At 49.0% G+C, this 13481-nt stretch overlaps 1 protein-coding gene across 3 annotated transcripts in view; it reads left to right on the top strand.

Moving 5' to 3' along the window:
* The window catches only part of RBM26 (RNA binding motif protein 26), a 421593-nt gene that overhangs the window by 143784 nt on the left and 264328 nt on the right, over nt 1–13481 (top strand). The gene's annotated exons all lie outside the window — the stretch shown is intronic.

The raw sequence follows: 13481 nt of genomic DNA, 5'->3' as shown, positions 1-13481 counted from the left end.
CTCCCATACACCTCACATACTCCGGTCACTGTAAGGGTGCAGGGCGCGGGGGAAAGGCGGCGCGGCGCGCGCGCCCTGGGCGGCAATATAAACCTCTGCATGGCAAAAAGACTATATACATGTACAGGTGGGCTCTGTACATGTATATAAAAGAGCCCCCGCCATATTTTACGAAGTTTGAGCGGGACAGAAGCCCGCCGCCGAGGGGGCGGGGCTTCTCCCTCAGCACTCACCCGCGCCATTTTCTCTCCACAGCACCGCTGAGAGGAAGCTCCCCGGACTCTCCCCTGCTTACACACGGTGAAAGGGTGCTTAAAAGAGAGGGGGGCACATAATTGGCGGCTTACATATTATACAGCGCTGCTGGGGAAAAACATTTTGTGTTGGCCTCCAGGGTTATTGCGCTGGGGCGTGCGCTGGCATACTCTCTCTCTGTCTCTCCAAAGAGCCATGACAGGGATACTGTCTTCAGGAAAGGGGTACCCTGTGTGTGTGAAGTGTGTTGGTACGCGTGTGTCGACATGTTTGACGAGGAAGGCTCGCTTAATGTGGAGGGGCAGTGCTTGAATGTCAGGTCGGCAACGCCGACACCGGAATGGGTGGATATGCTGAATGTCTTGAATGCAAATGTCAATCTATTGCATAAAAGATTAGACAAGGCAGAAGCTAGGGATCAGTCAGGTAGCCAGTCCATGCATGTCCCTGGGGCGTCAGGTCCTTCGGGGTCTCAGAAGCGCACCATATCCCAGATCGATGACACAGAAACCGACACAGATACTGACTCTAGTGTCGACTATGAAGATGCAAAATTACAGCCAAAGGTGGCAAATGGTATACGTTACATGATTATTGCCATTAAAGAGGTTTTGCATATTACTGAGGAACCCCGTGTTCCTGACACGAGGGTACACATGTATAAAGGGAAAAAGCCTGAAGTCACTTTTCCATCCTCATTTGAATTAAGTGACTTGTGCGAAAAGGCTTGGGAATCTCCGGATAGGAGACCACAAGTTCCCAAAAGGATTCTCATGGCGTATCCTTTTCCACAAACTGATAGGATACGCTGGGAATCTTCGCCAAAAGTTGACAAGGCGCTGACACGTTTGTCCAAAAAGGTGGCACTGCCTTCTCAAGATACGGCTTCCCTCAAGGAACCTGCTGATCGCAGGCAGGAAATTACCTTAAAGCACATTTACAATCATTCCGGTACTATTGCTCGACCGGCTATGGCGTCGGCCTGGGTTTGTAGTGCGGTTGTGGCATAGGCAGATTCCTTATCTACGGAAATTGACACCTTAGAAAGGGACGCCATTCAAATGACCATAGAGCATATCAGAGATGCTGCCTTGTATATGAGGGATGCTCAGAGAGACATTTGTTTATTAAGCTCCAGAATAAATGCTCTGTCTATTTCTGCTAGGCGGCTCTTGTGGACCCGACAGTGGACGGGAGATGCCGATTCAAAGCGGCATATGGAGTCCTTGCCTTACAAAGGGGTGGAGTTGTTTGGAGACGGCCTCTCGGATCTTGACGCTACGGCTGGTAAGTCAAATTTCTTACCTTATGTCCCCCCTCAGCATACAAAAAAGGCACCTCATTATCAAATGCAGTCCTTTCGTTCCAATAAAAACAAGAAGGTACGTGGATCATCCTTTGTTGCCAGAGGGAAAGGCAGGGGAAAAAAGGTGCACACAGCTAGTTCCCAAGAGCAGAAGTCCTCCCCTGCGTCTGCAAAGTCCACCGCATGACGCTGGGGCTTTCCGAGGGGCGGCAGATCTGGTGGGGGCTCGTCTTCGATTTTTCAGCCACGTCTGGGTTCACTCGCAGGTGGATCCCTGGGCATTAGAGATTGTTTCTCAGGGATACAGGCTTTAATTCGAAGACTTGCCTCCTCGGCGATTTTTCAAATCGGCTCTGCCGGCTTCCCCGTCAGAGAGGAAGCTAGTGTTGGCAGCAATACAAAAATTGTATATTCAACAGGTGATTGTCACAGTTCCTCATCTCCAGCAAGGAGAGGGATATTACTCAACTCTGTTTGTGCTCCCGAAACCGGACGGTTCGGTCAGACCCATTTTAAACCTGAAATCTCTGAACCTGTACTTGAAGAGGATCAAGTTCAAAATGGAATCACTCAGGGCGGTCATCGCCAGCCTGGAGGGGGGGGATTGGATGGTGTCCCTGGACATAAAGGATGCTTACCTTCATGTTCCGATATTCCCCCCGCATAAGGCGTTCCTGAGATTTGCAGTGCAGGACTGTCACTACCAATTTCAGACGTTGCCGTTTGGGCTTTCCACAGCCCCGAGAATTTTCACCAAGGTAATGGCGAAAATGATGGTGCTCCTGCGCAGGCAGGGGGTCACAATTATCCCATACTTGTACGATCTCCTCATAAAGGCGAGATCTCGGGAGAGGTTGCTGGACAGCGTGTATCTGTCCATGAAGACGTTGCAGATACACGGCTGGATTCTCAATATACCGAAGTCCCAGCTAGTCCCCACAACGCGTCTGACCTTTTTGGGGCTGATTCTAGACACAGACCAGAAAAAGGTTTTTCTTCTGATCGAAAAGGTTCAGGAACTCATAGCCATGGTCAGGAACCTATTAAAACCAAAAAAGGTTTCAGTGCATCATTGCACGCGGGTCCTGGGGAAGATGGTGGCTTCCTACGAGGCCATCCCTTTCGGCAGGTTCCATGCAAGGACTTTTCAATGGGACCTCTTGGACAAGTGGTCCGGGTCCCATTTACAAATGCATCAAAGGATCACCCTGTCTCCCAGGACCAGGGTATCTCTCCTGTGGTGGCTGAACAGTGCTCACCTACTAGAAGGTCGCAGGTTCAGCATTCAGGACTGGGTCCTGGTGACCACGGACGCAAGCCTCCGAGGCTGGGGAGCAGTGACACTGGGAAGAAATTTCCAAGGTCTCTGGTCAAGCCTACAGTCTTGTCTCCATATCAACGTCCTGGAGTTGAGGGCCATATACAACGCCCTGCGTCAAGCGGAGGAATTGCTTTGGAGAAAACCGGTACTGATTCAGTCAGACAATGTCACGGCAGTGGCTCATATAAACCGCCAAGGCGGAACAAGGAGCAGAATGGCCATGGCAGAAGCGACCAGGATTCTACGCTGGGCGGAAGGCCATGTAAGCGCGCTGTCAGCGGTGTTCATCCCAGGGGTGGACAACTGGGAGGCGGACTTCCTCAGCAGGCACGACCTGCATCCGGGAGAGTGGGGACTTCATCAAGAAGTCTTCGCACAGATCACGGATCGTTGGGGACTGCCTCAAATCGACATGATGGCATCCCGTCTCAACAAAAGGCTAAAGCAGTATTGCGCCAGGTCAAGGGACCCTCAGGCGGTAGCGGTAGACGCTCTGGTGACACCTTGGGTGTTCAGATCGGTCTATGGGTTTCCTCCTCTTCCTCTCATACCCAAGGTGTTGAGAATAAAACGAAGAAGCAGGGTCAGAACAATACTCATTGTTCCGGATTGGCCACGGAGGACTTGGTATCCGGAGCTGCAAGAGTTGCTCGCAGGGGATCCGTGGCCTCTTCCTCTAAGGCAGGACCTGCTGCGGCAGGGGCCCTGTCTGTTCCAAGACTTACCGCGGCTGCGTTTGACGGCATGGCGGTTGAACGCCGGATCCTAGCGGAAAAAGGGATTCCGGAGGAAGTCATTACTACCCTGATCAGGGCTAGGAAAGACGTGACGTTAAAACATTATCACCGTATATGGCGGAAATATGTTTCTTGGTGTGAGGCCAGAGCTGCTCCTACGGAGGAGTTCCATTTGGGCCGTCTACTTCACTTCCTTCAAACAGGAGTTACTTTGGGCCGAAAATTAGGGTCCATAAAGGTCCAGATTTCGGCCTTATCCATTTTCTTTCAAAGAGAATTGGCCTCTATTCCTGAAGTACAGACCTTTGTGAAGGGAGTGCTGCATATTCAGCCTCCCTTTGTGCCTCCGGTGGCGCCTTGGGATCTTAACGTGGTGTTACGTTTCCTCAAGTCACCTTGGTTTGAACCACTCAAAACTGTGGAGTTGAAATATCTCATGTGGAAAGTGGACATGTTGTTGGCGTTAGCTTCGGCAAGACGTGTTTCCGAATTGGCGGCTTTATCACATAAAAGCCCATACTTGGTTTTTCACGTGGATAGGGCAGAGTTGAGGACTCGCCCTCACCCTCACTTTCTGCCAAAAGTGGTCTCATCTTTTCATGTGAACCAACCTATTGTCGTGCCTGTGGCTACACGGGACTTGGAGGATTCCGAGTCCCTGGATGTAGTCAGGGCTTTGAAGATTTATGTGACCAGAACGGCTAGAATCAGGAAGACTGAAGCTTTGTTCGTTCTGTATGCGGCCAACAAGGTTGGCGCTCCTGCTTCAAAGCAGACTATTGCTCGCTGGATCTGTAACTCGATTCAGCAGGTGCATTCTACAGCAGGATTGCCGTTACCGAAATCGGTTAAGGCCCACTCCACTAGGAAAGTGGGCTCTTCTTGGGCGGCTGCCCGAGGGGTCTCGGCATTACAGTTGTGCCGAGCAGCTACTTGGTCGGGGACAAACACCTTTGCAAAGTTCTATAAGTTTGATACCCTGGTTGAGGAGGACCTCCTGTTTGCTCAATCGGTGCTGCAGAGTCATCCGCACTCTCCCGCCCGTTTGGGAGCTTTGGTATAATCCCCATGGTCCTTACGGAGTCCCAGCATCTTCAAGGAAGTTAGAGAAAACAAGATTTTACTTACCGGTTAATCTATTTCTCTTAGTCCGTAGAGGATGCTGGGCTCCCGTCCCAAGTGCGGACTTCTTCTGCAAGACTTGTATATAGTTATTGCTTACATAAGGGTTATGTTATAGTTTTTCGGTGGAACCGTGGCTATGTTGTTGTTCATACTGTTAACTGGGTAAGTTTATCACAAGTTATACGGTGTGATTGGTGTGGCTGGTATGAATCTCGCCCTTAGATTTACAATAATCCTTCCTCGTACTGTCCATCTCCTCTGGGCACAGTTTCCCTAACTGAGGTCTGGAGGAGGGGCATAAAGGGAGGAGCCAGTGCACACCCAGAGTCCAAAGCTTTCTTAAAGTGTCCTATCTCCTGCGGAGCCCATCTATTCCCCATGGTCCTTACGGAGTCCCAGCATCCTCTACGGACTACGAGAAATAGATTTACCGGTAAGTAAAATCTTATTTTAAAACCACTTGGTGCATTCCTCTAAAGGTATCTTTATCTGTGCCTTTCTCACCAATTAGATGCAGGTCTTTATGCTCTGTGTGTAGTATAATCTGGCAGCCCGTCAGGATCTCCCTATTCACAGTGCACACTGCTCCATGGCAGACACATCATTCCTCAGGCATACTGATAGTATATATGCATGGAGAGAGAGAGACCGCTACGTGTCCTAAATATGTAATAAGAAAGACCCCTATGTGGGGGCAAGTATACAATACAGATATAAAGCTTAAAACTGCCTACCACCTCAGGCTTAAGATGTGGGCATGTCTTGAGGTCTCTGGCAGTCCTATAAAGGTCACATCAATACGTTTCAGAGATTGTTCTTCATCAGGCTGTAACATATTATTTCTGAAAAGGAGTTAAATACCATCCTCCTTTTCCTCATTGGTGGTTCTTTTACATGAACTTGTGTACAGGTGGGCTCTAAATGTCATTACCCCCTGATTTACCCTCTGGTTCTGAGGCATATACTTACTGCATATTCAGGTACATATAGTATATATTTATACAGCATATATATAAAAATACATTAAATCAACAAGGATTTGTACGTTATAGTTACGCGAGACCATGATTTCCTCAACGTTTAGACCTACAGACTTATCTCAAATCCCAATCCCCCCAAGTGTGTGAGAGTAAAGAAAGGAGGAAAAAAAATCACAGATTTCTTCTTTTGTTCTAGTAAAAATGTAGTTTACCTTTTTATTGTGCAGTGTAGTAAACAATATATAGAGAGAACAGGACATGGCCTGAAAGAAAGACTAACAGCATATCAGAAACATAAAGAAAGGATATGAAAATCATAGTGTTTCTCAACACTTGATTGTAACCCGTCACACCTGAAATTCTTTTGTGGAATAAAGATAGCAGTTGGTAATTAGAGGACTAATAATATGGAAACAACATTAGCGAAATTATGGATGAAAATGATCTATCAAATGAAAACACTGATGCCAGATGGGTTAAACAAAGATTTTGAGACCAAATATTTTTTATAATTTCTATCTTTATTGATAGAAATCAGTAAAGAGGAAATCATGGTCCCATGTAATTCAATGTGTTTGTTTTTTGTATGTATGCTGTATAAATATTTGCTATATGTACCTGAATATGCTGTATGTATATTGTATATGTACATGTATATCGCATCGATGTGGCCTTTACTGGACTGCCGTAGAGACTTCAGGGCGTGCTCACATCTTAAGCCTGAGGTGACATCTGAACCATCGTACCTGGAACAACCAAAGACGTTCCATGATACAGTGTGCAGCCTCCACCTTGAGCGGGTAGGATTCCTGTCTGTTCGGCAGTTTTATGCTTTATATTGGTATTGTTTGCTTGTCCCCACATAGGGTTTTTCTTTTCTCTAACGTCCTAAGTGGATGCTGGGGACTCCGTCAGGACCATGGGGTTTAGCGGCTCCGCAGGAGACAGGGCACAATAATAAAAGCTTTAGGATCAGGTGGTGTGCACTGGCTCCTCCCCCTATGACCCTCCTCCAAGCCTCAGTTAGATTTTTGTGCCCGGCCGAGAAGGGTGCAATCTAGGTGGCTCTCCTGAGCTGCTTAGAATAAAAGTTTAAGTTAGGTTTTTTATTTTCAGTGAGTCCTGCTGGCAACAGGCTCACTGCTACGAGGGACTTAGGGGAGAGAAGTAAACTCACCTGCGTGCAGGATGGATTTGCTTCTTAGGCTACTGGACACCATTAGCTCCAGAGGGAGTCGGAACACAGGTCTCACCCTGGGGTTCGTCCCGGAGCCGTGCCGCCGACCCCCCTTGCAGATGCCGAAGTTGAAGAGGTCCAGAGGTCCAGAAACAGGCGGCAGAAGACTTTCAGTCTTCATAAGGTAGCGCACAGCACTGCAGCTGTGCGCCATTGTTGTCAGCACACTTCATACCAGCGGTCACTGAGGGTGCAGGGCGCTGGGGGGGGCGCCCTGGGCAGCAATGTATTATACCTTTTTTTATGGCTACAATACATCACATATAGCCCTTGAGGCTATATGGATGTTTCTCTATCGTCCTAGTGGATGCTGGGGTTCCTGAAAGGACCATGGGGAATAGCGGCTCCGCAGGAGACAGGGCACAAAAAGTAAAGCTTTCCGATCAGGTGGTGTGCACTGGCTCCTCCCCCTATGACCCTCCTCCAAGCCTCAGTTAGATTTTTGTGCCCGGCCGAGAAGGGTGCAATCTAGGTGGCTCTCCTAAAGAGCTGCTTAGAGAAAGTTTAGCTTAGGTTTTTTATTTTACAGTGAGTCCTGCTGGCAACAGGATCACTGCAACGAGGGACTTAGGGGAGAAGAAGTGAACTCACCTGCGTGCAGGATGGATTGGCTTCTTGGCTACTGGACATCAGCTCCAGAGGGACGATCACAGGTACAGCCTGGATGGTCACCGGAGCCTCGCCGCCGGCCCCCTTGCAGATGCTGAAACATGAAGAGGTCCAGAATCGGCGGCAGAAGACTCCTCAGTCTTCTAAAGGTAGCGCACAGCACTGCAGCTGTGCGCCATTTTCCTCTCAGCACACTTCACACGGCAGTCACTGAGGGTGCAGGGCGCTGGGAGGGGAGCGCCCTGGGAGGCAAATGAAAACCTATTTGGCAAAAAAATACCTCACATATAGCCTCCGGGGGCTATATGGAGATATTTAACCCCTGCCAGAATACACTAAAGAGCGGGAGACGAGCCCGCCGAAAAAGGGGCGGGGCCTATCTCCTCAGCACACAGCGCCATTTTCCTTACACAGCTCCGCTGGTCAGGACGGCTCCCAGGTCTCTCCCCTGCACTGCACTACAGAAACAGGGTAAAACAAGAGAGGGGGGGCAAAATAGTGGCAAAAATTATATTATAAAAGCAGCTATACAGGGAGCACTTATTATAAGGCTATCCCTGTCATATATAGCGCTTTTGGTGTGTGCTGGCAAACTCTCCCTCTGTCTCCCCAAAGGGCTAGTGGGGTCCTGTCTTCGTTAAGAGCATTCCCTGTGTGTCTGCTGTGTGTCGGTACGTGTGTGTCGACATGTATGAGGACGATATTGGTGTGGAGGCGGAGCAATTGCCAAATATGGGGATGTCACCTCCTAGGGGGTCGACACCAGAATGGATGCCTTTATTTATGGAATTACGGGATAGTGTCAACACGCTAAAGCAGTCGTTTGACGACATGAGACGGCCGGACAATCAGTTAGTGCCTGTCCAGGCGCCTCAAACACCGTCAGGGGCTGTAAAACGCCCTTTGCCTCAGTCGGTCGACACAGACCCAGACACAGGCACTGATTCCAGTGGCGACGGTGACGAATCAACCGTATTTTCCAGTAGGGCCACACGTTATATGATTTTGGCAATGAAGGAGGCGTTACATTTAGCTGATACTACAGGTACCACTAAACAGGGTATTATGTGGGGTGTGAAAAAACTACCTATAGTTTTTCCTGAATCAGAAGAACTAAATGATGTATGTGATGAAGCGTGGGTTGCCCCCGATAAAAAGATGCTAATTTCAAAGAAGTTATTAGCTTTATACCCTTTCCCGTCAGAGGTTAGGGCGCGCTGGGAAACACCTCCTAGGGTGGACAAGGCGCTCACACGCTTATCTAAACAAGTGGCGTTACCCTCTCCTGAGACGGCCGCACTTAAAGATCCAGCAGATAGGAGGATGGAAAATATCCAAAAAAGTATATACACACATACAGGTGTTATACTACGACCAGCTATAGCGACAGCCTGGATGTGCAGTGCTGGAGTAGCTTGGTCAGAGTCCCTGATTGAAAATATTGATACCCTGGATAGGGACAATGTTTTACTGTCTTTAGAGCAAATAAAGGATGCATTTCTTTATATGCGTGATGCACAGAGGGATATCTGCACACTGGCATCACGGGTAAGTGCTATGTCCATTTCGGCCAGAAGAAGTTTATGGACGCGACAGTGGTCAGGCGATGCGGACTCAAAACGGCATATGGAAGTTTTGCCGTATAAAGGGGAGGAGTTATTTGGAGTCGGTCTATCAGATTTGGTGGCCACGGCTACAGCCGGGAAATCCACCTTTTTACCTCAAGCTACTCCCCAACAGAAAAAGACACCGACTTTTCAACCGCAGCCCTTTCGTTCCTTTAAAAACAAGAGAGCAAAGGGATATTCATATCTGCCACGAGGCAGAGGAAGGGGGAAGAGACACCAACAGGCAGCTCCTTCCCAGGAACAGAAGCCCTCCCCCGCTTCTACAAAAGCCTCAGCATGACGCTGGGGCTTCTCAAGCGGACTCGGGGGCGGTGGGCGGTCGTCTCAAGAATTTCAGCGCGCAGTGGGCTCACTCGCAGGTAGATCCCTGGATCCTGCAGATAATATCTCAGGGGTACAGGTTGGAACTAGAGACAGATCCGCCTCGCCGTTTCCTGAAGTCTGCTTTACCAACGTCCCCCTCCGAAAGGGAGACGGTTTTGGAAGCCATTCACAAGCTGTACTCTCAGCAGGTGATAGTCAAGGTACCTCTTCTACAACAGGGAAAGGGGTATTATTCCACTCTATTTGTGGTACCGAAGCCGGACGGCTCGGTAAGACCTATTCTAAATCTGAAGTCCTTGAACCTGTACATAAAGAAGTTCAAGTTCAAAATGGAGTCACTCAGAGCAGTGATAGCGAACCTGGAAGAAGGGGACTTTATGGTGTCCTTGGACATCAAGGATGCGTACCTCCACGTTCCAATTTACCCCTCACACCAGGGGTACCTCAGGTTCGTTGTACAAAACTGTCACTATCAGTTTCAGACGCTGCCGTTCGGATTGTCCACGGCACCTCGGGTCTTTACAAAGGTAATGGCCGAGATGATGATTCTACTTCGAAGAAAAGGCGTATTAATTATCCCATACTTGGACGATCTCCTAATAAGGGCAAGGTCCAGAGAACAGCTAGAGAGGGGATTAGCACTGTCTCAAGAAGTGCTAAAACAGCACGGCTGGATTCTGAATATTCCAAAATCCCAGTTAATGCCGACAACTCGTCTGCTGTTCCTAGGGATGATTCTGGACACGGTTCAGAAAAAGGTTTTTCTCCCGGAGGAAAAAGCCAAGGAGTTATCCGAGCTTGTCAGGAACCTCCTAAAACCAGGAAAGGTGTCTGTACATCAATGCACAAGAGTCCTGGGAAAAATGGTGGCTTCTTACGAAGCAATTCCATTCGGCAGATTCCATGCACGAATTTTCCAGAGGGATCTGTTGGACAAATGGTCAGGGTCGCATCTTCAGATGCACCAGCGGATAACCCTGTCTCCAAGGACAAGGGTATCTCTTCTGTGGTGGTTGCAGAGTGCTCATCTATTGGAGGGCCGCAGATTCGGCATACAGGATTGGATCCTGGTGACCACGGACGCCAGCCTGAGAGGCTGGGGAGCAGTCACACAAGGAAGAAACTTCCAGGGAGTGTGGACGAGCCTGGAAACGTCTCTTCACATAAACATTCTGGAACTAAGAGCAATCTACAATGCTCTAAGCCAGGCAGAACCTCTGCTTCAAGGAAAACCGGTGTTGATCCAGTCGGACAACATCACGGCAGTCGCCCATGTAAACAGACAGGGCGGCACAAGAAGCAGGAGTGCAATGGCAGAAGCTGCAAGGATTCTTCGCTGGGCAGAGAATCATGTGATAGCACTGTCAGCAGTGTTCATCCCGGGAGTGGACAACTGGGAAGCAGACTTCCTCAGCAGACACGACCTTCACCCGGGAGAGTGGGGACTTCATCCGGAAGTCTTCCACATGCTGGTAACCCGTTGGGAAAGACCAATGGTGGACATGATGGCGTCTCGCCTCAACAAAAAACTGGACAGGTATTGCGCCAGGTCAAGAGATCCGCAGGCAATAGCTGTGGACGCGCTGGTAACGCCTTGGGTGTACCAGTCGGTGTATGTGTTTCCTCCTCTGCCTCTCATACCAAAAGTATTGAGAATTATACGGCAAAGAGGCGTAAGAACGATACTAGTGGTTCCGGATTGGCCAAGAAGGACTTGGTACCCGGAACTTCAAGAGATGATCACGGAAGATCCGTGGCCTCTACCTCTAAGGAGGGACTTGCTTCAGCAGGGTCCCTGTCTGTTTCAAGACTTACCGCGGCTGCGTTTGACGGCATGGCGGTTGAACGCCGGATCCTAAAGGAAAAAGGCATGCCGGAAGAAGTCATTCCTACTTTGATTAAAGCAAGGAAGGAAGTAACCGTGCAACACTATCACCGCATTTGGCGAAGATATGTTGCGTGGTGCGAGGATCGGAGTGCTCCAACGGAGGAATTTCAACTGGGTCGATTCCTACATTTCCTGCAATCAGGATTGTCTATGGGTCTCAAATTGGGATCTATTAAGGTTCAAATTTCGGCCCTGTCGATTTTCTTTCAAAAAGAATTGGCTTCAGTTCCTGAAGTCCAGACTTTTGTTAAGGGAGTGCTGCATATACAGCCTCCTGTGGTGCCTCCAGTGGCACCGTGGGATCTCAATGTGGTTTTGGAATTTCTAAAATCTCATTGGTTTGAACCACTAAAAAAGGTGGATTTAAAATATCTCACATGGAAAGTGACCATGTTACTAGCCCTGGCTTCGGCCAGGAGAGTGTCAGAACTGGCAGCTTTATCTTACAAAAGCCCATATCTGATTTTCCATTCGGACAGGGCAGAACTGCGGACTCGTCCGCATTTTCTCCCTAAGGTGGTGTCAGCATTTCATCTGAACCAGCCTATTGTAGTTCCTGCGGCTACAAGTGACTTGGAGGACTCCAAGTTACTGGACGTTGTCAGAGCATTAAAAATATATATTGCAAGGACAGCTGGAGTCAGAAAATCTGACTCGTTGTTTATATTGTATGCACCCAACAAGATGGGTGCTCCTGCGTCTAAGCAGACGATTGCTCGTTGGATCTGTAGCACAATCCAACTTGCACATTCTGTGGCAGGCCTGCCACAGCCTAAATCTGTAAAGGCCCACTCCACAAGGAAGGTGGGCTCATCTTGGGCGGCTGCCCGAGGGGTCTCGGCATTACAACTTTGCCGAGCAGCTACGTGGTCAGGGGAGAACACGTTTGTAAAATTTTACAAATTTGATACTCTGGCTAAGGAGGACCTGGAGTTCTCTCATTCGGTGCTGCAGAGTCATCCGCACTCTCCCGCCCGTTTGGGAGCTTTGGTATAATCCCCATGGTCCTTTCAGGAACCCCAGCATCCACTAGGACGATAGAGAAAATAAGAATTTACTTACCGATAATTCTATTTCTCGGAGTCCGTAGTGGATGCTGGGCGCCCATCCCAAGTGCGGATTATCTGCAATAATTGTACATAGTTATTGTTAACTAATTCGGGTTATTGTTTAGGAAGCCATCTTTCAGAGGCTCCTCTGTTATCATACTGTTAACTGGGTTTGATCACAAGTTGTACGGTGTGATTGGTGTGGCTAGTATGAGTCTTACCCGGGATTCAAAATTCCTCCCTTATTGTGTACGCTCGTCCGGGCACAGTACCTAACTGAGGCTTGGAGGAGGGTCATAGGGGGAGGAGCCAGTGCACACCACCTGATCGGAAAGCTTTACTTTTTGTGCCCTGTCTCCTGCGGAGCCGCTATTCCCCATGGTCCTTTCAGGAACCCCAGCATCCACTACGGACTCCGAGAAATAGAATTATCGGTAAGTAAATTCTTATTATTTAACCCCTGCCAGATCTCACAAACTCCGGGAGAAGAGCCCGCCGTTTTAGGGGGCGGGGCCTATTCTCCTCAGCACACGGCGCCATTTTCCTGCTCAGCTCTGCTGTGAGGAAGGCTCCCAGGCTCTCCCCTGCACTGCACTACAGAAACAGGGTTAAAACAGAGAGGGGGGGCACTTATTTGGCGATATGATTACATATGTGAAAATGCTATAAGGGAAAACACTTGTATAAGGGGTTGTCCCTGTATAATTATAGCGTTTTTGGTGTGTGCTGGCAAACTCTCCCTCTGTCTCCCCAAAGGGCTAGTGGGGTCCTGTCCTCTATCAGAGCATTCCCTGTGTGTGTGCTGTGTGTCGGTACGTGTGTGTCGACATGTAGAAGGACGATGTTGGTGAGGAGGCGGAGCAAATTGCCTGTATTGGTGATGTCACTCTCTAGGGAGTCGACACCGGAATGGATGGCTTATTTAGGAATTACGTGATAATGTCAACACGATGCAAGGTCGGTTGACGACATGAGACGGCCGGCAAACAAATTAGTACCTGTCCAGGCGTCTCAGACACCGT

Source organism: Pseudophryne corroboree, chromosome 2 (assembly GCF_028390025.1).
Source record: "Pseudophryne corroboree isolate aPseCor3 chromosome 2, aPseCor3.hap2, whole genome shotgun sequence".
Lineage (NCBI taxonomy): Eukaryota > Metazoa > Chordata > Amphibia > Anura > Myobatrachidae > Pseudophryne > Pseudophryne corroboree.
This window is presented reverse-complemented; position numbering and strand designations above follow the sequence as displayed.